Consider the following 25392-nt stretch of genomic DNA (forward strand, 5'->3'; position numbering starts at 1 on the left):
AGGAATTTCCAGAGCCAATAACCGAAACATCATGGGGAGACCTGCCTCTCCCTGCTATTCAACCATGACTATGCTGGCTGAAGCACATTTTCTACATCTGCCCTTTTACACTAGCCTACGTCATGTGTGTTTCATGCATATACAGTCACCTAGAATATTGGTTTTTAAAACATTGCTACCTTGTAATTAAAGGAAATGCTTCAAATTTTACACAGAATTGCCCATGTGGGATTCCTCGGGATTGGTTTTACTTCAGCTAACCAGGTAAAACAGTGTTAAGATGACTCAGTTGCAGAAAACTCTGGAGGCAAAAGGGAAAAAAGAACGAAAAACAGCAACATCAATAATGAAGTGAAGGAGACGGGGGAAGAAAACAAAGCCGTTCATAACAAATGAGAAAACAGGCAGAGCGTCTCATTGCAAGAGCGCTAACGACAATCAATTAGCAATTGCTCATGATCTTGGGTGCGTCGGAGTATAAGGTGTCTTAATGAGTCCCATTTCCATTAGCTGCTCGACTCGAGAGGCATAAGAAGGAGGCTGCTCCCACCAGCTCCTCTATCTCAATGCCTAATGACTGCGAGAGTGGATTACTCCATCAATTCTTTGCTTCTCTTTGTTTATCCCCTGCGTAAATAATGGTCAACCATTACAATGCATTAAGCAGGCCACTCTACGCAGGCTGAATGAGAGGGAGAAAGAGGAGCACAAGTGCTCCAATGGCATCCTCCAGTGATCTCCAGGAAATCGGTTAATACCAGCCATGTGGTGGCACAGTGTGTAGGGGAAGGAGGGGCACAAGCATCTGATGGTTGAAAATATCTGGCTGGTTTTTAATGGGAAGTATAGTTAGAGAGGTAATGTGGGACAAGGAAAGGTAAAGGATTGCCCTATCTTCAAAATGTATCAGGGAATCAGCAGAAGAAATACAATGACTTTATTTGGTCCTTATTTCATGAGCGTTTCATTCACATCTGTTGTGTTGAGGTTGTGACACAAATATCAGAAGCCTGAGCAAACAAAATGCACAGATACCACTAGAGATATGTTTTTGTAATTTAACTGACCCTTTAAGAGACCCCACTGCACAACTCAATTAGGCTTTTTTCTGAATATGATTTATGGAAATATAACTTTTCATTTTTATATTATTTGCCTTGAAGAATAGCATCAGGGGTATGGAGGGATGGATTTGAGTCTCAAGCAATCGATGCTACAGTGAGGACTTTATTTGTGTCATATGAGGGAATATCATGTACCCTTGCCATTGCAGCGCTTTCGCCCTGGATAGTACCAATCAATATTTCACTTTTTCTCCCTAGTTTCCTCTCTCTTTCTGGCACTCTCTGGTTTCCCTCTTGTGTCACAGCACCGGACAGGATAAAAATTAAACGCATCAGCAGAAAAACACACAAGTAGAAATGATCTTGCTGCTCTGGCCACTCGGGTCATGAATTCAGCTAACTGTGCTTATCACAGGCTCCTGCTATTAGTCTTAATAGCCACGGTGACAGGTCGCCTTGAGAGGAGATGGGCTCTGCTTCCTGGGGTTCACCACAGATAGGTGATTTTCATCTGCAGTCTGTCCTTGTGTCATAGCGAAGGAAACGTTGGGTGGATAAAGTCTGGCAGCATATTGGTGAAAAACATCTGAACCATTTCAGTCACCAGAGCTATTTGTTCTTCAGCACATAGCATCAATCAAGGACAAATTACAAATTCAATAAAATGATGATCACATTCAAATTGTTGCTTGGGTTTTGTCTTGAATTAGAAGGATGTGAAGACCCAAAATATACACATAGGCTCTGTGCAAAACCCATGCATACTACATATTAATATGGACTATGAAACAATTCATTCCCCTCAGTATAGGGTGGAGACCAAATGAGAGCCAAAAAGAGAGTGAATACTGGACTGCAATTATTGCCATAAACACAACTCTAAATAAGTTATGAAGTTGCTCTGTGTTGCCTGGATGTTTAAAATAGGCAGATTTTTGATGATAACAAATTTATAAAGACAATATGTGTTTTTACTCATTGTTACACTGACTCCAAGTGGCCAAAAATAATGAATGCAAACTGATGAAAAACCTTGGAGCTTGCCTTCAGCAATGCACACGACAACTTTAAACGTGATTACGTTCCTTGTCAATGGAGTGACTTTTCATCCTAATCTTTATGTGCACAAACTTGTACCATTGCCTTTTCGTCAAAGCATATGACTGTTTCTAATGACCTGCTCATCTTTCATACTAAAGATGCAACCAGGAAAGTATCATGTCTATCTGAGCCTTGGAAGTGCCCCAACTGCAGGCGTAAATAACCTCTCCTGCAACACTACTTTAAGTCCAGTGGACATTAGAAGAACAAATACAGTATATATTACACTGCAATTTTCCTCTTGTGAGCTGCTTAGCAGGATGGAATGAAAGAATAATCATTTATATTGCTCAGTAAGAATGGGTCAGGACTAGAGTGTAACAGGTGAAAATATTGGCTAGGAAAAGAACTGTATGTTTTCATAAGTGTGAACATCTTAGTGAGAAAAATTATTATCCCTTCTGAACTAAAGGTTATTTGCTATAGCCTGTCCAGGAGCCAAACGGCGTTGCCATTGAATGGGACACAAAGCCTGGCCAGGCCAAAGAGACAGAACAGGAAACTTAAAGTGTTTTGTTACCGCATGAAGTAAAACCACATGAAGGAAACACACAGTCAGCTCACGTACAGAGAAGTCAGCCTGCATCAACACCACCATATAACAGAAAACTAACTGAACACACTAAAATCCTCACTGTCCCTTAACATGAAGTCAGACAAGTACTGTTTGGAAAACAAATATCAGGACATCTCAGGCAAAATATTTTCCCATGAGCCAGAGGAATCGTCAACCGCTACGCTGAGCTGGTGGCTGAGATCAACATGTTGCTCCCTTTAAACAGGGAGGGAGGGAGGAATAACTTTGATCCATTTTTGGTCCATTTCCATTATACAGTTTTAGGACTACTTGGCTCGAGCAGAGGCCGAAATGTGTTTGAACTAATCACAGCAAGTCCGTAGGATAAATTGTTGTAACTTCCAAAGCACAAAGACAGCAGAGGTAGCAGGACCTGTGGCGACCTCTTATCATTGCTGAGAGATGACACTCCATTTTACAAACATGACAAAGTACAGAGATACTGGGCAGAACAAGCTGTAGCTGTAGATCTGAGTGTAGAACAATGGGTGACTGTGCTGGTTTCTAGCCTGAACAATGGCAGGATGACATGGAGCCTGACAGACACACACAGAGCAGCAGGATCTACACTGCAGACAGGAGAGGCAGCTTCACAGAACAACAACACTGCCAAAACACAGCTCCCCATCTCCCTTTTTCCTCTTCCAACATCTCTTACGTGTTTTGGCACCTCTGCCACTCATAACTCAAAAGTGAACAGTCAAACTTTGAGCACTGCCATGAGCACAACCTTGTGGAGTGAAATGAGCCAGTTACTACTGAATAACTGGGCAAGAGCTAAATGAATCCTAATTGGGCGGTATCTATGATGTGGTTAACAGGTTGTTAATGTCATTTACGTCAATTAACAAATCAAAGATGAAGAGGAAATTAAAAATGAGGAAAACAGAAAGCAACCAACACAACTTTCATAACTGTCCATTAAAAATTAAGCAATAGCCAACATCCTGTTAACTTAGCTTTGCACAAAGACCTCAAACAGACAGTAACAACTATGTGCCACTGTAAAATCCACCTACACTGTATCAGCATAACACATCTAAAAACCAAATTTCTGTTTATTTTAACAATAACTTCAAAGGGACTTTATGAAACTGACTAACAGGCTTGAACTTGTCCCTGAGACTGCTGGTGCTGCACAAACTAAATTTACATGCTTTTCCAAAATTGAATAAATGATATAATTGTTGTTTTAGCATTGAAGATATAATATTTAGTATGGAAGATTATAAACCATACAATAGGAAATGTACAACAAAACCAAAAAAATGATGCTAAATCCAGGAGGTGAATCTCTTGTCTTCCATATACCACTGAGGCCCTAAAAGAGTCCTTTATTATTGATGCACTCGGAGCAGGGCTTCAAGCAGCCTTGCTTCTCTTATCAATCATTCATCTGCTTTCCACTGAACATGCTCCGATCCTCCTGTATTAAACCACCAATCTGAAGTCTTTACTTAATTAAATAAGGCTAATATGAGCCTCAAACACCTGCTCTCAAAACAATAAACAATGCTAAACAAACGTAGGAATCCCAAGCAAGCCGTAACCTGTCAATCATTTAATACACGACACTCAGGTCTCATAAATTAAGAATAAGATGCCAGAACCTATTTGTGCTGACTCCTGTGTGTGTCCTTGTGTTTTCAAAACACCAAACAGTGGGGAAAAAAATGAAATTGAACCAGACCAAAATAATAATGTTGCTGCTACATTCATAGTAAAACAGATTGAAAAATATGTTCATTCATCCCAGGCTGCTGCCTTCTCTCCTTCCCACCTTGCACCCTGTCTGAGCAGGATCCTATTTTCGCTCGACTACAGCAGGCATTTGGTTAAGAGCAAACATAATCAAACTTTGTGGTCTGTCTCTCTGTGGAGTGGAATTGAAAGCATATCGTGTGGAGTTCTTTGGTGGCAATCTCCAATTACCTTCTGCGTGCAAGTGTTCACTGCACTGGAACTTTTCCATTTCATCATTACACTCAAGCTGCCCCCATCGAAAGCCAACCAGCAGCAGCAGTGGCGGCAGGAATGGCACAGCAGACCGTGTCATCCATGCACTGCAGGGGGATCCTTCCAAGCTGCATTGAATTCCTCATTTTGTCTGGGAAGAGATGTATGTCTATACAAACCACAGGTGCAGTGAGTTTTTTTAGACCACCAGAGTGAAAAAGGGGGCTGGGCAACAGTCAGCTCCCCCTCAGCTATGTTTGTCACAGTTACTCAGTAGGTCAACGTTCCCCTGGTCTCATTAAGAGGTAAAACACTGAGGCTAGAAAACCTCTTTTATTGACCTCTGCAGGAAATGTTTCAGCTTGCAGAAAGCCACTGATGCAGTCATTCTCCAGCCCTCACAATGGATTTGGGAAACTAGAATGAGGGATTATTTGATGCAACTTCCATTCAGGGGCCCAATTCAGCCAGACCAATCAATACTAATCAACAGGGAGATGACAGGAGATAAAATTCCCTTTGCTGCATCCAAAGTCTCATGTATCAGGACTTAAGAGCTTGGACTCAGGCCCTGCTCCTCACAATCTAGTAGTGCAAAGTAACTGAGGATGTTTTCTCAAGTACAGTGCTTAAGTACAATTTAAGGGTACTTGCACTTCAGTATTTCGTGATACTTTATTTTTTTACTATTGACTACATTTCAGAGGGAAATGTAGTTATTTTAATTTAAACATTTTCATCTGAAAGATACATTCTCCAGTCATGTCATTTCAAACATGACACATTGTTAGGCAATAGGATAAACTACTTAAAAGCGTATAATGTGAAACCACATTAAAATACTACTTTCAAATAAAGCATACTAAATACATGTTCTGAAGCAAATATTTCCCTAAAGAGTCTGTGGACACAAAAGAAAAAAAATAATATTGAATTTACATTTATCAGGTGGACAGAGGCATTACTGCAAATAAGTGCTAATGTTAATGTTGCTTTGTTTTGGGTAAATAGGCAATAATTTCCCAGATAACTGGCTAATTTGGCAGTGTTGTGCTTACAGTTTTCATTGTGTTCCCTTAAAGTGACCAAACAATCACCTGACCCGCACATAAACATTAAGATTCTTTAAGTAAAAATAAGATACTAACACCACAAATATTATACCTCAATTAAAGGTCCCTCACTGAAAATGTTACTTATAATAACAATAATCCACAGATCATATACATTCTAGTGGACAGTCTAATATATACAAAGCATAGTATTTGTCAGGTGTCAGATTAATGTAGTGGAGCAGACATGTAAACTGGCATGAAAGGATAATATTCAAGTAAAATACCTTAAATGTGTATGAGTAAAGTTTGAATATAGAACTTGTAGACCTTGTAATGGAGCATTTCCAAATTGTGGAATTTCCTCATTCACTACAGTAAGGACCTGAAATCTTCTTCCACCACTGCTCAAATATCACTGCAACACCCTGCAAATTATTAATCTACAGCATTAACCATGCTGACAGTGTCAAGCTGACAGTGTACAGCCTGTAGAGGGTGCCTTTCATCTGACACAAGGAGCAACAATGAGCATGAGCTTTTCATGTTAACATGGGAAACATATATGTAATGAAACAACCACTGCAATCTCCACTGCCATGCTAAGTGAATGTGACCCCACACTGCAGTTCAGCAGTGCTGCCAAACAACAGTCACGCCAGTCTGGATGAGGCTGAGCACTGACGGGAGCCTCCCGAAAGCTCTTGTGATGCACAAGGAATTTGGTGTGGTTTCCTTGGAGCAGAGAGGAAACGCATGAGTGAGAGTAAAGAGGGAGCAAGATCCCTGCAGAGGTCAGAGCGCGTCCCTGGAGGTGTCAAGGGGAGTAAATGGGCATGACTGCAGAACATGGGGTTAAACCCGCTCTCCTCCCCCCTCCTTCCTTCTCTTCTTCACAGGGTGCCTTCACTGACTCATCCCAGAGCTGCTAAGAGCGAAAAGCAGCACAGCTTGCTACACAAATTGGAACAGGAAGTGATTGTCGGCTTCGGGTAAACCACTACCTTGTTAGAAAACAAACAAAAACGTGAGGTGTAAGTGGACATAGGAATGTAATGCAAGTCAAAGGATCAAGCTTGTGTAGGCTGCTGCTGGTTCTGTACATGGTTGGCTGAAGGGTGACACCAGTATCAAGGCACATGAATATTCAGTGACCAAGTCAATGAGGCAGATAGCACTTGACATGTTTAACATCCACCTTTGGCACAAAGGCAACAAGGTGAAGCAGCAGAACAAATATGTTGGTTGTTTGTGGGTGGCAACAATCCCTGCTGATGAATTGGATGGTTTTTGAACAAAAAGAATGAGTTTCAGTGGGCGAGCATCACCAAAATAACCTGGACCTGGAACAAACAATCTGATTTCCTCTGTGGGATTTGAGTTGCTAAACTGCGGTTTTTTTTTGGTTTTTTTTTTGCAGACTGGTATTAAAATAAAAATTGTCATATTATGCCTTGCAATACACTGACATTTACATCCTTAGAAAAACATGTTTCCCTCAACTATAATCCCTGCTGGTATCAAAATGTTTGCTCTCTAAATATTTACCAAGCCAGAGTCACATCTAAAGCCTAGCACAGGCACCTTGAGATTTCCTTTTTTTTCCAAGTGTTGTGTCCCAAAGGAAATGCAGTGAAAGCACTACATACTATCTTGCAAGTGAGTAAACTCTTTGAGCACACAACGCATTCCTTCAACCTCTCAAACAACTCAGAAAAAGGAAAAAATATCTGCCACCAACAAACTGCACTGCTTAAAATCAGTGCTACTCCTGTGTGAGAAATGAGCAAAGATTCAAATGGTTTTTGCTTTTGCAGACAGGCAGTAAGAAAATGTATTGCTGGGTAGACAAAGTAATGTAAATATTGACACGCTGATAGTCCTGTTCACTGAACCTGTCCAGTCACAGGCATTTAACATCTACCCAGTACTATTGCAGGTGAGGGAATAAAGGAATACTCAAATGAAAAACTTTAAAGTGTCAAATACTACGGAAATCAGGGAATAGTTTGGAACTTCTGCTTTTCAGTGGTTGCCTAAAGGTTAGGAAGGTTAGAAGGTAGGAAGGTTGTTGGCTCAATCCCAAAACTCGCAGGATTAAATTTGGGTGAGACAAGAGGGGGGGGGGGGGGACAGCCCATGCCCCTCCCTCATTAGCGCCACTGTGGTGCCTTTAACCCCAGCTGCTCCAGTGGAGCCGCTCAGAGGCTTCAGCAGGTCACACTATGTTGTACTGGGCAGCTTCCAGGCCTGAATATGTTTATTTCTTTGAACGTAATCACAGCGTTCCTGTTAAAGACATCTTTCTTATCAGTGTGACTATCTTGAATAAGCAAATAAGGATTAAGAAAATAAATGATTTGTTATAAAAATGATTGCTGTTTGTTTCTATGTCTATGTCAACTAATCGGTTACTTCTTTCAGCTCTACATCTCGCTATGAGTCTGCTGATACCCTGTATTGATTGACCCAGGCTTCTCATTACATGGCAAATTTATTTTATCACCAAATGGAGTATTTTATCATTTTTAATGATACAACTGTAATCGGAAATACAATTGTAAACTGAAATATTCAAATAATCAGCATATTAATCAATAATTTGTAAGCATTAGCTGCAGCCCTACTACCATTCAAAGGACTTGTGTTGTGGTCATATAAGGATATGGCTGTAAGGTAATTTAATATGAATTCTTTTTTTTTTTTTTTTGTTTTTTTTTGTTGCCAAGTTGTAGTAGGCATCATTATTTGATTCTCACAAAGGAAAGATTTCCTGTACTGGGGCTCATTGTGCATTATTACATAAATAACACACATTGTAAACACATATATTCATAAAATGTGCTCACAAAGGAAGTGGCTGTCTGTGCAGCCTCAACAAACAAACTGCTTCTAAATGGACTGAGATGTCGTGTGCCACTGAACGCCACATCCACCGTCACATACACTCAAACACACAGAAAGCATTTTAGCCATGTTTTCTTTTCAGTTTTCCATCTCATGCACATGTCACAGAATAGATACAGTCCTATACTAATCAATCCAGAGTATTTTACTCACATTATACGCCCATTTTACTTTTAATGCTTTAATTCTCTTTTTCAACTTTTACACGCACAATTTTGCTACATTGTGGTGTAGTGGTCTCTGAGTACTTCCAAAAGGCAGATGACCAACAACTCAATATGGTGCCTGAAGGCCTCCTGTGTAGACACAGAGTTACCGCCGCTCACCCCCCACCCCTCCTCCTTCCCACCACCACCACCACCACCCTACCCACTCCTCCATGCACCCTGCCTCCTGATAAGCTGGTTTTCCAGCGCTGCTGATGGCTCCGTTTGCACAACCACTCTATTGTTGCTGTGCAGGGTGGACAAATGCACTTTGGACCTTTCAGTGGGGAAAGCTTTTTATTGTATTTCCCTTAAGGGCATCAACTGTGGTTTATCTGCAACCTGCCAACCACACACACTGTAAACACTGCATTAAGGATATCTACAGTTAGAAAGCATAAACAGTAGCTGCTGTGTATCCTGTGTTGCTGCTATTAAGTACCATACAGTCACTCTGCCTGGCTGCTGATTTTTCCACAGTTTAAAAAGACTCATAAAAGGCAGCTGAATTATCTGTGTTGCTGAAACCTGATCCACTACCGACTGACCTTTTCCACAAAGCAATATTAAATGTAATAGTTGGGTTGAGTTAAGTGATTGCAATTTATGAGTCCATTTAACTGGATTCAATATTGGATGACAAATGATTACTTCACTGAAGTAAAGATTACATACACACAAAAAAAATAACCCCACCGAACAAATACAGAGCTTTATCAAACTTAACAATCAGCTCAGTGTCTGCTGTGAGTCTGGCTCAGCAGAGGGTTGAACAGAATTTTAAAAATGCATGACAAGACTAGAAGAAGAAGAGGTTGCATATTAAGTATCCACACATATTCTCATTTTTGAGCTCAAACTCTATTAAGCTAAAATTGATGTTTATTGAATAGATGTTCCCTCTGAATCTGGTCAACTGGCCAAATGGATTAAGTGTATCAAATTCATTTTCCTGAGTGTATTGAGGAAGTGTCAAAATGAAACATTTTCAATTTAGCCCCTTAAGGTCCAAGATTTCTTCATGCTGCTGTAGAACAAGCTGCTTACCCTGCAAAAACAGGCGGCAACATGCTGCTAAACGTGGCCCGGGCATTAAATTAGCCCGACACAATCCACATATTTGATTCACTGTGCAGGCAGAAAAGGGTTACATGACTTTCAGGCATCCAGCTCAGACTTTAAAGAAACAATGCAGCCTACTTTGCACACTCCTCACTGCTCTCTTTTCAGCCACATCCTCTTGGATTTTATGACTCTGGTTAAAATGCAACCATTAAATATTCATGTGTGAGGGCTTTCACCCATGAAGCAGTTTCCCCCCCACTCTCTTTCTCCGTCTGAGCTTTAGAAAGTGAGAAACTTTTTGATTTTAACTGACAGGAGCTAAATATTAAAAAAGAAGCTTTGGGAGTTCAGCAAAGTGTAGACTACTCTTCTCTAATATCCCATTCTGCTGATATGAGCCCCTCCTTCTTGGATTTCATCCTCATTGTTCTTAAAATTTCACACTGCAGCGAGACTCTTGTAGAGTAAATTAACATGATAATACAAACTGTGGCGATTAATGGAAACAAAATACTCAGAAGGTGAACAATGACATTATGAAAATTGATGGTTGACAATCATTTCAAAGAGAATAGTGTTTTTTCACTCATCAGCAAACATCATGCCACATGCATCATAAACTATATCTATGAAAAATATTGCTCATTAATTTTTCACTTGTTGCCTTCACCGTTTATTATGCAAAACATTTCCTAACAGCAGCAAAAGTAATGACACAAATAATTCATACTTTCCTGCTTAAAACTCCTGGCATACTAAAATTCATAATATATAGTGAGTGAGAGCATTTAATAAAAGATTAAGGATGAAATTATGTCTTCAGGTATAGAAAGTAGCATAAATAACACTGAAATGTGATTTCGCTGCAATAAACATTAGGAAAATCTTTGAGGCTTTATTTGGTTTGACGTGTTTCACGTACAAATTGAGGGACACAACATTCAGGGCTTCTGCAAACAGGCAATTTTGTAGACAAATGAAACAACTGCTCAGACATGTGAGGCTTTGCACCTAGTCCTTGTGCTCAAGGTGGCAGAACGCATGTATGACAGCTTTCTGCCATAAGTTGATTTAACTGCTGAAAATTCATGAGGGGAGAAAAAAAAATAAAGCCTAACAATAGTATTGTTGTCTGAGAGCTGTGGAAGTGCGGAAGGCATGAAAAGTTCATTCATTCCGAACTAATCTTTTTAGTGATTTGGGAGTAATGATTCGTGCCACTTACTAATGAATGAGGGACCGAACTAAACATTAGGATATTTATGAATAATATTGTGTCAGCTGAGCTCTGCTACAAGTAAGCCTACAGTCAGTCACTCTGAGTTTGGACAGCAAGTGTATGAGAAGCATGCAGAACCGATTACTCTTTCATCAGTCACCACAAGTCCATCCTGCTGCAGCACTGAGCACCCGATTGAGATGAATCAAATGTGTTTTTTTTTTCTTTCTCCTGCACTAGTTCCAAAGAAGCCACTTGCCAGAAATGAAGTCAAACTTTCCATCACTACACATCGTTTTCTTTGATCCCAAACAAGTAAGAAAACAAAAAAGTGAAGAATGGCTTGTGAAATGTGAAGGTTTTCACAGGCATTCTTCAGCTCTTGGAAGGCTGCCGGTTCTTTTGAAAGGGGTTTTCTTCAAAGCAAACGCTGGTGACATTACCCATTCTCCTCCCAATTAAAATTTATTGAAAACATCCAGGAAACACTGTACAGCTAATATCATCCCAACTTGTCAAAAACAAACAAATATAGAGATCACAAGGATAAAAACGGAATCCTTCTCCTGCCTTTTGAGATCATAAGCAGCATTTAATGATGTACGATAATATGTAGAATAATAAAATGTAATGATTTACAATATGACAAGTCAGGCAAAATTTACTGTGACAGACTGAATGGAGTCTAACATAAAAATAATTAGAGCTCACATGGTCTTCTCCACCTCCCTCCTAAGGAAGTGTCTGTCGATGCCACACAAAGACGATGAAAGATACACAGCCTCAAGTAATTAGCTTTTTCAATTTGTTCCTCAGCTGACACTAACAAAAAATAAAACATAAAAAAAAAAACAACAAAGCATAATGTATCAGATTTATCAGCACTACAACTAGCAAGCTCTGATAGCAGGTACGTTTTCTGAATTAAGGTGATCTATGGCACTAAATCCAAGATGTGCCATTTTACCTCAAAAGTCAAGTGAAAGCACAAATCAATGACTGTTGAAAAAAAAAAAAAAACAGCTGGAGCTAATGACTGGAGAACAGATTTTGACAATGTATACTTTTAATGAGGGTGAAATCATTATCATCCGCATTTTCTTAAGAAAAGATGCCAAAAATTTACAGACTCCGACTTCTCAAATGTAAATTTTTGCAGATTTTCTTAACTCTCAATGACAACACATTAAAAACATTATTTCATTCATTCTATGGACTAAATGATTGTTTCATTGAGAAAATAACTGATATTTGTAACAAGAGAGATAGTGAGGCAACAACATCTAAAACAAAATTTCTCTACAATTTATTTCCAGCAACCTCTTTTTTTTTTTTTTTTTTTAAATCTGAAAAAATAAATCTGCCACAGAAGTCAAAATATTTTTGTTCATTTGTAAAAGGGAAAAAGGGTAGAAATCTTGTATTTTGCTAAAAGAAATAATAAAGCACTTGCAGAACCCTGATGAGCAATATATACTGGCTGTTCCGAATCGTAAGAACATCGGGCCAAGTATACAACGTCAAAACAGCAAAAAGAAATACAGAAGTTGTTTACGATGTTTTGTAGCAGACTTCTCTGTCCCAAGCTGGAAGCTCTGTGAGAAGTGGCAACACATAGGGGTAATTCTCCAAAAGAAACCCACTGTGCCCTGTACCCCCCCATCCCAGATTAGGTTTCACATTCCTACCTCACAAATAACACACACACACACACACACAAGCGAAAAAGCAAGGAAGACAGAGTGGAGACAGAGGTGGAATGAGACACAGACACTTTTGTTAAGACATTTCTGACCTCAAACTATTTCATCTCACTGACGATGTTTACACCCAGAGTCAAACACAAGAATATCATCTCACTTGTTCTTCATCCTTCAGCCCCTCCCTCTCCTTAACCCCTTCCATCACCCTTCATGCTAATGCAACACACATTAGTCAAACCAACCGCACACTGTGTACATCCACAGTGACATGGAGGATGCTGGGCCCTCGGGTGAACCATCTCTCTCTCTCTCTCTCTCTCTCTCTCTCTCCCTCTCCCTCTCCCTCTCCCTCTCCCTCTCTCTCTCTCTCTCTCTCCCTCACCCGCTCTCTCTCTCTCTGCACATGCCAGGCACATCACGGGGGCAGCCTCACACCACAGTGTCTGCGACTTAAACATACCCTCCTTTTAGAGCAAATGGTCAAAAATAGCATCCGACATCAACATTTTTTTAAGCTGTGGACCCCATCGGGCCACAGAGTGTTAGCCAAGAAGGAAAAGGGGTGCGATATACACTGTGTGTGTGTGTGTGTGTGTGTGTGTGTGTGTGTGTGTAAAAATAATCTGGTCAGTTAAAGCTTTTCTCTGTTTGATACTGACAAAGTGAGAACCACCCTGTTGTTAGAAATGAGCTTATGCAATCTGCACCTATAAATAGGAGTGTGAAGTGTGTCTGCATGTCTCTCTCTCTCTCTCTCTCTCTGTGTGTTTATGTGTAGACAACACTGCCCAATTAATCAGCATTCATCAGCAGCAGTAGTTATTATGATATCTGTGATTACTATGAGCATATGAAACCTCTTGTCTCTGCACCAGACACTGTTCATTTCCCTGAGCCACCACTGAGGGCAGAATGGCTCACCAGCCACCGGACCAGGGAACATAAGGAAACAGACATGACGTGTTTACAGAGGAGTTATTTAAAGTCACAGCTGGGACAGCAGCGCATGTGGCTACAAGCCATATTTTTGGTCAGCTACATGCTGTGCTGATACAAACACACAATTCATGTCCTATAAATTCTGGTCATTCAGAGATTAATTTAGCAGTGTGCCTGTGTTTCCTTCCCTGACATACCATGTGTGTTATGTTCTATGTCCAAGTTTGATGAAGAAAATACTGTACAAAATTTGCAATCATTATTGGATACAGAGCAGTGTTCTTGTGTTACACCTTAGTAACAGCTGAGATGCTATTTCCATGGCTTCATGATTCCTTTTGAGTTTTCAGTTTCGTATATCCATCTACGATTCATGTGCTTTGCGCTTTGGCACTACAGTTCCCACCATGCTCAGGGTGATGTAAGCGAGAAGTACTATGTTGCTATGGACATGCCAGATTAACTAAAGGCTAAAGCTGAGCTCAGTTTTTTAGTCTATATTTGTTTATTTTGTGCCAAATCTGCACCATGATATGTCATGTGACTTTAGCTACAAGCAGTTCCTGCTTACACTGCAAATATAAATGTACTGACAATTCCCTGTATTACTTTCACAATGAAGAATGGGTCTAAATTTAATCATTATTGTGCAAAAAAGTGTGGAAGTTACAACATCATCCAATCAACCAACATGGAAAACACACGTAAAAAAGGCAAGCCCTGAAAGTATAACCTCAACCTTATTTATAGGTTTTTGTCCAAGATGGAGAACAGAAATACTGCTACCACCATAAGGAGTAGAAAGAAAAAAAAAAAGCACAACAGAAAAGGTGAAGTTTTGGGGCTAAAATGCTACAATCAGATGTTAAGGGTTAACGTATTCCACCCTATCCTGTGCTGAGACTTCTCTCTTGGTCTCCTTTAACTTTCCACAGCTGTCATGTCAGTGTATCAGCTCTGGTCTGTGATGCATGCCTTGCACCTGGGTAACCGACCGCACACAGACACCGTGTTAGTGCGAGGGTAGAGTGTAAGCTGACACAGTGGTGTCACTACTGTCTGCGCTTCATCATGGTTTGAGTGTGGTGAAAACGTAAGATCAGATCACACAAGAGACAAAATCAACTTAACTTGTAAGGTCTGTAGGTTTGGGATAGCTGGTCGGACAGAAGTTATATGAAGACGTCACCTTGTAATCTAGAATCATGCCTGGTCCATTCCTCATGAATTCTGGACACTTTCTAGACAAAACTATAAAATCATCTACATCTAAATCATCATTACATACAGAGAATAAAAAAAAGGATCCTGCAAATCATTGGCTGCTGTTTCGTAGAGTTTGTATCACACAGTTAGCTTGAATTGGCCAAACAGGAACAAAAATAAATCTCTTCTCTATTATGGCCTTATTGGTATATGTTTATATTGAAAGCACTAATAAACTATTTTCTTTGGCTACTTATATTTAACAATACAGAAGTCTGAATAATACTGGTTATTTTACATGTAAGAGTCACTGACTGTTTGTTTCTATGTGCTCACCTCACCACTTTAAAGCAGGTGTGGACAGAGGTGCTTCCATGGACCAATCAGAATTTACAAATATAGTGAAGTCTAATAATTGGCACATGGCAGAAAGTAGTGAAAATTAAAAATCCATCATTAACTCCCAGACCCTAAGGTGACCCATTGGCAGCTTGTTTTTTTTCCAGCTGGAGTCCAAAACCCCAAAATATTCAACATTCATTTATATAAAATAGAGCAAAACAGTGAATCCTCACACTAACAGAAACCACAAATCTGAACAACATATCAGAACGTGATTGCAGGTGTTGAGATCGTTTCTGCTCCCATGCGAATCAAAAGTGAACCACAGGCAAAGCGCCCTCTTTACTTCGGGTCATTCCAGGCTTGAAAAAACAGGAAAAATGCAAAACAATATTTAAATAGAAGCCTCTTCCATGTCGACATATGGCAACAGATGAATGAAAAACAGTGCAATGTGTCAGGGACTTTATGTACCTGTGTTTTACATCTTGATAGCAAACCTGAAAGCATTTGACATTTGTGTTTGGGGTGGGGTGGGTGGGAAGAGGGCAAGGGGGGGGGGGGGGGGGGGGTGCGCTGCTGGGGAAACAGATTACCCTCAGATCTTTTCTTTGAGAGTGAGAGAGAGAATGGGGGAAGTACGTTCCCTGTGTATTAGTAAATCCCAGTTAATTTTCCCTGTCAAAGAACAATGAGATATGGACCCCCGCGGGCTCTGTTGAATGTAATTCCACTACTTGTTCAGAATCACCTTCATTACTCATTAGAGGTGTGGATCTCTCTCTCCTTAAAGAGAAGGAAAAAAAACTCAGGTGAACACACTAGACACCGTGATGCTTCAGCAGAGCCCCTCAGGAATCTTTCCAGTGTGCATTTTTTGATAGTGAGATTACACCTCTTGAGACATTTTCAAATTTTGAGAGCTGCTACTAGTTTCTCAGTCTAAGCTGAAATTTAAGAGGGGAAATACGTTTTGCCATGTAACACTATCACATGCTTCACGATCTGACAACCCTTCAGGGTTCCTGAGTTGGACCTTGTTTAATTTATAGGAGCTGCGACTTAGGAGAAGCCGGATGTTATTCATGATTCAGAGCCTTTCATTTACACTTAACACTGCAGTACTGCACTGTAACATCAGCTGTGTATGTTTTTCACAGCATGTCACATTCAACATGCATGAGCCTGCAACTGCTATGTGCTTCAAAAGCTCCAATTATACTCATCCTGGGTTAAGCCTCAGAGATTGGATCTGGTTTTCTCTTTTCACAACTATCATGTCACACTCTGGCTCGCATGACGACAACGAACGTGTGAACAAAGTATCAGTAGATTTTAATTGCAATTTAACATCATCTTTAGCTGCAATGTTATCCAGATGTGAGCAAAAATATCTGAACAAACTAGGAAAAATACTCAATCAAGCTGAAATGAGACAATGTTTGAACTTTTTTCTTCATAAAAAACAATTATCAAAACTATTGTCAATTAACTTGAGTGTCATCCATGCTGTCTTTTACTTTAAGCACTAGCAACAAATGCAACTACATACAGAATTATTAGTCAATTAATTGATTTGTCACTTGAAAGAAAACTAATTGCTAACTATTTTAATAAGTGAGTAATTGATTTTGTCATATTTTAAGCAGCTTCTTAACTGTAAATATTTCAGGGTTTTCTTTGTCAAACATGATCCTAAACTGAATAGGTTTTGAATAATGAAAATAATCATCAGCTGTTGCCCTAAAACTCTTTATAACAGAGATTTTAAATAAAAAGGAAATGTCTTGGTGCAGAAGTGGGTATGAGAACAAACCAGAAATATAGTATTTAGACCTATTAATCATGAGATGTGTGTTTTCTGTTCCGGCTAACTTCCCCTCCGGCATGGCTGCAGCTGTAAGAGGAGGCAGGCCTATTGTTCAGACTAACAAGGGGCGCAGAGGTCACTTGCATTTTCACAAGAGCTTTGCCAGAGGGGTTGGAGAAGCAACCAGCTCACGAGTCTGTTTGGTATGGATCTACACTAAAGCTTTTTCTATAAAGTCACATCATTCCCAGTCTATTATAGAGGGGGATAGATTAGATTAAGTAAGATTATGCAGAGAAGGGTTCCCTAAAAAGAGCAATAATAACACACTCAGTACTTAGCAGCCAAGTCAACAGTGGGATTAAGCCAAAAGGACACGTTCAAATCCAATGTTAATATGCACAATGGCCTTCTTTCCACAAGCTCAACTTTTTAAATGGTCTCAAATGTAGTTGCTTAAAATTTCTCAACAGATTTCGCAAACTGCAGCATCAACAAAACTGAGGTTTTTACGTGCATTTAGTCATAAGACTGAAATTAATCTACAACTTGACCAATCTCAAACCCCAAAATAAGGGTGATTTTTCTTCTCTCCATCAAACTGTCATCCCCTCTCTTCCCTGCTGTCAAGCTCTCTCTCTCTCTGCATACAGTTTGTACAATAACAACTCCTATCACCAATGCAACCAAAAATATGCACAAAGTGGCTACACACTCTAACATGATTAAATGATGTGTGGTCTGGCGTCACTCCCAGCACCTCTCCCATCCCTCACTCTGCATCTCCCTCCTCCGCAAGCACACACAGATTCCCTTTGCCTGAGCTGTGTTTTGAAAATAGAAGCTTCATATTAACAGTCAACAGTCAAGCTGACAGGTACAGTCTGACCATTCTCCCCATTACAAAGCCTCTCGGTGGATGGCTGTTACTGCAGGTTCGTGTCACAAGGTGGATCGTCGCTAATCATCACAAGCACACACCGGAGGAATGCTGAATAACACATGTGAGAAGAATATGGTGGTATGCTGTGCAGCAAATGCTTGTTTTGCAACTCTGAGTGACAGAAGAAGTATTTGGATCCTTGACCAAAACTAAACTACCACTAACACAGTGTGATTATTATTATTATTATTATTTTTAATCTGAGTAGGTATGAGACAAAATGTCAATAAAGTGAGTGCAAGTGCAAATCACTATTGATTTTCTGGTGCTTTCACAGGGCATCACAAGCAACAAAGGTCAGGAAACACAGGATTAATATATCTCAGTGCAACACAATATATAAAAATACATGTTAAAACTCCATCTTCAAAGTTAGTAGTATCTGTAGTAGTAAAAATAATGACAAGCACAATATTTTATCTGAAATGGTGTAGAGTTGTAGTATCACGCAGCATGACGTTACGTGTAGGAGTACAAGTACATACTTTGTTGCAACAGTTATCTAACCCTTTGAAATGACTGAGCACAAGTAACATACTAATAGGATTATTAAACATTAAGTGCTTGTTTGACACCAAAGTAAACCTCATGATTAAGCTGCTACAGCTGCCCAGTGACACACTTTCTGTACGGACAGTGCAACACTTTCCCTGCACTCTCCTTACTCACTGAAAACAGCCATACCAGTGGGGTGATTCATCCCAGGAGTTTATTCTGTCGAGCAAAGACAACACAAAAAGGACCTTGAGCGAAACCTACACAAACCTCCCACAGGCTCTGACCACAGAGGAAGAGAAGTCGGCCGCTTCTCAATCGCCTTTTTCCTGTTAGAGAGCTCTCAGCACGCAGCAGCCGCTCGCTGCAAGTGGAATTCCCATGTCGAATCAATAACATTATGACATTATACACCATCCAACAGCCCTGTTTACCAACTACTTTAGCAAACATGGTTGGTAAAACAAAGGTCAGGCTGCAAATATTTGGAAGACGGTTTAATTTTGTTGCTATAATGAAAATCAAACTGAAGTGTCATTTCATAAAGTGGTATATATCTAAAGTGTGTGGATTTTAAATTACACTGCACAATATGTTGTGTGACTGGGATACTTTCAGACAAGAGGAGCATCAGATGCATCACCCAGACAATATTTCAGTAGGTGAGTGTGACTGGTGGAGATGAACCAGCTCTCGGTCTCCTCTCAGGATGGCCAGCAGTGCTGCTGGAGGTAATGAGGCCTCTTGTGTGTCCTCTCAGATCTGAGAGTTGAATAATTTCCCATGTGGCACGGCCATTTTCAGTTTCCGTCTTTACTCTCACCTCGTCGGTGGGTAGAAAAGACAGAGTGAAAACTCCCACCCTATACTAAAAGTGTGCAGAAAACACTGCCAATCCACAATGCCACACACACAGACCTCAAGACGGGTGCAGTCCAGACGACAAAAATAATTACTTCAGTGTTTGACATCTTAAAGATTTATATATGATATATATTTATTTATTTTAAAAAGCTTTACTTTTTGTTCCTTATCCTGTGTCAGGAGCAGTTAGATGTTCTTTTACAGTTTCAGTCTGCCACACTATGTATTGATGCTGACTACTGGGCAGCAGGAAACTGAGAGTTAATAAATGGTCTACTTGAGCGCCCAGACACACGTGCTGGGTTGCAGCTCTCTGTTTCAATGTGTCTTTTGTTTGACGGCTGGTGTTTCAACATCCTCAGCTTGAATAGAAGAAGGTCAGCCTGGTGGGGTCTGCCCTGTGGTTATTCACGAGTCCAACTTGGGGTGACTGGGAGGGAGGGGGTGGGACAGAAAACCACGTCCTCCGTCTGACACCACACTAATCTATGAAGCCAAGGGAAGTTTGAAGTTTCCCCACACAAACAGAGCTCAATCGGCGTTTAATCACACGTGCCACTGAGTGGCTCAGGCAGGGGTTTGAACAAAATGTAATCAAAGGACTGGCTGGATAAAGTTGGAACTTTCCTAGTTTAACATCATCTGCCGATCTGCTCGACACTGTACCTGAAACATTTAAAACCTGTTCAGTCGAGAAGTCTGCCAGTTCAGAAAGCTGCAGGCAGCAGCTATTAAATCCAATCAGACTCTTGGATTACACAACAGAAAAGTAAACAAGCCACTGAGGCTGCTCAATAACTGGTATCACCACAGAAGTTTCCCATGAGCCTGAACAGCTGGGTCCAAACAGCCCTGCTTGTGCAGGACGCACTCGGATGCTGCAGCAGCTAAAATCAGACAACTTTTCGGCACCATAACAAAAACAGGAAGAGCTGTCCTGGACATCTCTCCAAAAAGAGACGGAAAACATCTGCATGTGTGTTTGTTTGCTTGTTCGATGCTCCCAAACCAAGACATTTAGACAGAGAAATGAAGGGCAAGCATATGAGAGCAACAATGACAGTGGTTAGGAAGCAGATCAGGGAGTAGCTTATTTTTCCCCACTTGGCCATGCTCTCGGCTTAATGGAGAGATGTAAAGCAAATGAGAGGGAGCCCAATTCTATGTGAGAGGCCCCCTCAGTCCCAACACAGTCCATAGTCAAACAGCAGGAATTTGGGGAGTCAACTTGTTCAACTACAACAGTCAGATAACTCCAGGACGTGACACAGATGCATTTGGATCTAACGCTACAGATCTGAAATTCTTAATAAAGTTCAGAAATAAACAATCAGTCACAACATTAAACGGATAATAGTCTATTTACCTGCAGTGGCTGCTGCCTTGCCCTGACCACAGTTATTCTTCAGCTCGCGTGCACCAGCAGCTTTAAACCCACATCATACAAACCATGTGCACATCAGGAGCCAAAGGTAAAAGGACTTACCTCTAGACCTTGCGCACATACACGCACACGGACACACGCACCGCGGCATGATTCATTCTGCAAGCAAAATGCACACTGGCTGCTACAATGTAGCCTCCGAGCCCCGACGCTTCAGAGATCAACGCGGCATCTGTTACTACCGAAATGCACAACCTGCTTAACAGCCCGCAGGTCCAACCCCGATGGCACAGAGCGGCGCGATAGTAAATAAAAAGCTGGGGTTTATCATTACAGGCTCCGACGTGCTCCTCCGTGCCAGTTAAAGTGGTCACTCTATTGTTGAGAAACAATCTGAGCCAAAGTGGAAACAAAACCTTCCCGAGACAAGAGGCTCGCAGGGCGACACCGGGAACAAGCAACGTTAAGTTTGCAGCTACTCACCGTGTTATTAAGCGAAAAAAGTCCTCGGTAATTTTCGGCTCTTGTTTTTAAATATCTTCCCCCCTCACGGCCACTGAGAATGGGCTCAACGTCAGTGGGTGAGTAACTGAATAGACTCGGAGAGAGCGCAGTAAGTTGAAGTGTCAAATTACATTGGCTATTCTATTACCAAAGGGACCTATGCTCAGTGGCTGCTGACAAAATGTGTCGCGGATTTTCCGCGGAGGAGACGCCATCAGCAGAGATCCAGGAGCGGAGCCGGAGCGGACTGTCGCTCAGCTCAGCGGAACTCTGCTGGACCTGGTCCCTCTGACTGTGGTACCGACCGTTTCTACCGCACTTTGAACACATCAGCTTCACAGTGGAGGATTTTACACATTATAAAAAAAGTGCTTCCACACATTAAAAGGAAACCGATCATATAAAGGTTATTTATGGTCATTTAAAAACAAATTAAGACTAATATTATTACATTGATATTATTGACCCATCAAATGGTTGATCAGGCATTTATTCGTAAATAATAAATACATATATTGCCTATAATTGTCACGTAAGAATAATAGTAATAATAAAAGGCTAGCAGTAAAATTCAAATACACATAAAACATATTATAAATGTTAAACATACAATTATATCATACAATTAAGTAGCTAATGATCATTATTTACATATATATACATATACATTATATACATCATTGATCATTCATCCTCAGTCCAAACAGTCTGAATGTTATTATCTGATTGTATTACTATAAATATAAATAAGACATATGGCAGACTAATAAACAACAAATGCACGCCCGCACGCACGCACTAACACACGAGCGCACTGACGCACACACGTGCTTGCACTGTATTCCCGTGATCCTCCTCGGAGCTGGCGCCACCCTCCGTGTTTTGCAGGTCGCCGCTCTCTGATGGAGAGCTCTGAATAACAAAGACATGTTTGAGAGCAGCAGCGGCATCAGCAGCAGCAGCAGGCTGGGCTGAGCGCTGACGTCAAGAAGCCATGACTGTGCCAGGCAGCATCCAGACTCCAGTCCACCACACGCACACGCATGCACACGCGCGCGCGCACACACACACGCACTTTGGCCTGCTCCTGCCACTGTGGCCCGTTTGGAAGCACCCCATGTCAAAAGTTACAAACACACCACCCCACCTGATTGACTCTCCAAAACTGGGTTGTGATTAGAGTCAGAGTGGAGTTTTCTCACCCAGAAGCTCTGATGGAAGACATCTCCATAAAACTGATACACTCTGCTGGTGCACTTGGAGTCCTCTGAGTCCCTGCTTTCTGGCCTGTGTATCTGCCCCAGCTGTCTAAGTCAGGGGGGAGGGATGGGCTGGAACAATAGGCACCATTTGTCCTGCTAAAAGGTGACAGGAAGCATTGATTTCATCCTATTCCAGGCTTGTAAGCCATCCCTGAATTGGCTAACGTTAACATTTCCCTCTAATGGAAAATGGAAATTTTTAGGTAATTGTGATTCACAGCAGATGGATAAGGATTCAGGAATGAACTTTTGATTCCAGGATACTAAAACCCCATCAATTCTATTGAGCTGTTAATTGCAATAAGAGGTGCAACATAAACATCTTAACTCTGTACAAAAGCTACTGTATCAAAAGATATTAGGAAACAAAGAACAAATTGGCAAACTGTCAGAAGCTAAAGTTATAGCTAATCAATAATGATTAAAACCAGCATAGCCAGCTAAAGATATTAACGTTACTTTAACATCTGCAGCTGCTGAAGCTCAAGAGGTAAATCAAAACCTGAGAACCTTTCCTCACACCTATTAGAGACAGTACATTTTCCTACATTTATTAGCTTCTCATAATTAAAAGTCTGCTTTTTAAAGCCAAAATCTGTTTTGAAAGCATAATGTGTAACACTGTATTTCATATCATACAGCTAATTTTAAAAGCAGCTGTTCAGTGCTCTTGTAGGAATCCCTAAACTGTCGCCTATTAACCAGCTTAAAATAGCTCTCATTCACCAATTTGTCTCTGGCCACTTGTCACACTCAGCTGTGAATTTCTTGTATGGTGAAATATTTGAGCCACAAAAATCAGCTTTTCTCTCCTTTGACTGAGTTATAACAAACTCAAGGGTCTCACTTCATGAAAACTTAGGCATTCGACGCATGTTTCAGCTCATGTATGAAGACATATGAGTTTATTATCAACAATTCTCTCTTTTTTTACAGAATAATTGACCACCATGACATAAAATACTGACTGTCATGTTCCACTGAGATATTTTGAAAGGGATCAACCTACCAGACCTGTGATCACAGTGTTGTGACACCTTCCCTCTCAAGTTGATGTGATGTCTGTGATGTACGCCAGTGTAAGACAGGCACAATGGTCCAAATATAGATGGGGAATTTTCCTTGTAACAACTGGGTCAAGGAGACTGAGTCAAAAGCACTCTGTCGGTGAAATGCATTAAAAATGATATGCAAAGTGATGTTCAGTGTCGCAGATTCAGCACCGCACATCAAGTGCAGACTCAGTGGGACGTCAGATTTACCCGACATACTTTACTGGCAGAGGCATGCTGGTCTGGCGGTTAACACTGCCACTCCACAGCAAGAAGTATGCTGCTCCTCTGAATGAAGTTTCTGTATTTTACCCTTGTTTATTTCAGTTTTTTCAGGATTTCTTCTCATGTCAACACCACTGGATTAGAGATTAAAGCTTTAACAAGCTACAAATCAATTTGCTTATTCAAAGCTGCAGTAATTATTATTTTATTGTAACAATGGAAAAACATGATGTGTGAAAGGCATCACCTTTAGAAAATTATCATCAATTTTAAAAACCCCCCTTTGACCAACACTAAATGACAAGCATGCAAAGTTATAGCACCCAGCTTGTAAACATATTGGAGCATTTAGCAACAAAGACCAAAACAGCAACAAGAAAAGTGAATATGGGACTTAAATTCAGCAGGTAGACACTAACACAACTCAGAGTAAATGCACTGTAATGGGCATCAGTTTGTCTATTACAGGAAGGCGTCAGCTTTAACAATTTTCTAAGGGGATCATAGGTTAATGTTGTGTTTACAGCTTGTTGAACTTTCCACAAGTGGCCACAAAAATCAATTATTCCGGGTTTAAGAGATGGCATCACTGTTCATGCCAACATAACACAGGTTCTCCTCAATTTTCAAAGAATTAATTCTCCTGCTGACTCAAACTATCTTCTGTTCGGTCCAAATTTGTTTTTACTTTGCTGTTGATGTTTTGTTCAGGTCTTCTGGCCTAAATTGTCTTGGGGGATACAATGCAATGAATACATTAAACTTCCTTTTTGTCAGTGTTCATTGATTGTTACATTTCATTAAAGGGATTTACCTAATACCCCATAAAAGCCCATATTGTCTAGGTCTTTGACCAGATGGCCATAATAAAGACGAATGGATTATAAGGCAACTATAGTTTTCACAATGTCTTTTCATGTTATATTAAGTGGTGTGATGAATTTGAGGGACTTAAATTAGCTTTTTGCTTAAGAACCAGGTTTCAGTTGTGTAAACATGAGTTTAGATTTTGCCACCGATACTCTGTTTAATTTTTGAGTTGAAATGATGAAATTCTTCTAGAGAGTTACAGAACACATCACCGATGCTGAACTCCTGCACGTCCTCCTTATCCTTACATAAAAACAGCACAATGTGAGCTTTCAAAGTTTAGGCAGGGAGATGTCTGTGTTTTCATTTACAGTTCCCACCTGGTTTATGAATGAACAACCGCCAGGCTCCAGAGACCAGCCCACATCCTCCACAACCAACCAAACTCTGGCTGTCTTCCAGTCCAAATGATTTCACAGTGCACACTTTACTCTGCTATGGACGGGGAACTAATGCAGTCTAGTGAGATGTCCGAAACTATGGCGAGAGACAGCGCTGTAGTCCCAAGGGTCTACTTGCTATGATTTTCAGAAGCTGTGTTGGCATTTTTTGCTTTAATTCATTTAGCTAAATCATGATAATTTGAGTTAAATTACAGCAGTAGATGATTGATTCTGTGCTTTCATTTTTCCAAGCCTCTAAGTGC

The 25392-nt window shown here is 40.6% G+C and overlaps 1 protein-coding gene across 4 annotated transcripts in view; it reads right to left on the reverse strand.

Annotated features, from left to right (window-relative positions):
* LOC113135550 (zinc finger MIZ domain-containing protein 1-like) overlaps positions 1 to 21444 on the reverse strand; it is a 97214-nt gene extending 75770 nt beyond the window's left edge. For 3 of the 4 annotated variants that reach the window (XR_003296182.1, XR_004463339.1, XM_026315662.1), the window contains exon 1: positions 21317 to 21444. The gene's annotated coding sequence lies outside the window, so the exon portion shown is untranslated. Of the gene's footprint in view, positions 1 to 20815; positions 20835 to 21316 lie in introns of those variants that run through there. The other variant, XM_026315663.1, reaches the window with a different exon arrangement.
* Between the last annotated feature and the right edge of the window lie 3948 nt (positions 21445 to 25392).

The sequence above is a fragment of the Mastacembelus armatus genome, chromosome 19 (genome assembly GCF_900324485.2).
Source record: "Mastacembelus armatus chromosome 19, fMasArm1.2, whole genome shotgun sequence".
NCBI classification, from domain to species: Eukaryota; Metazoa; Chordata; class Actinopteri; order Synbranchiformes; family Mastacembelidae; genus Mastacembelus; species Mastacembelus armatus.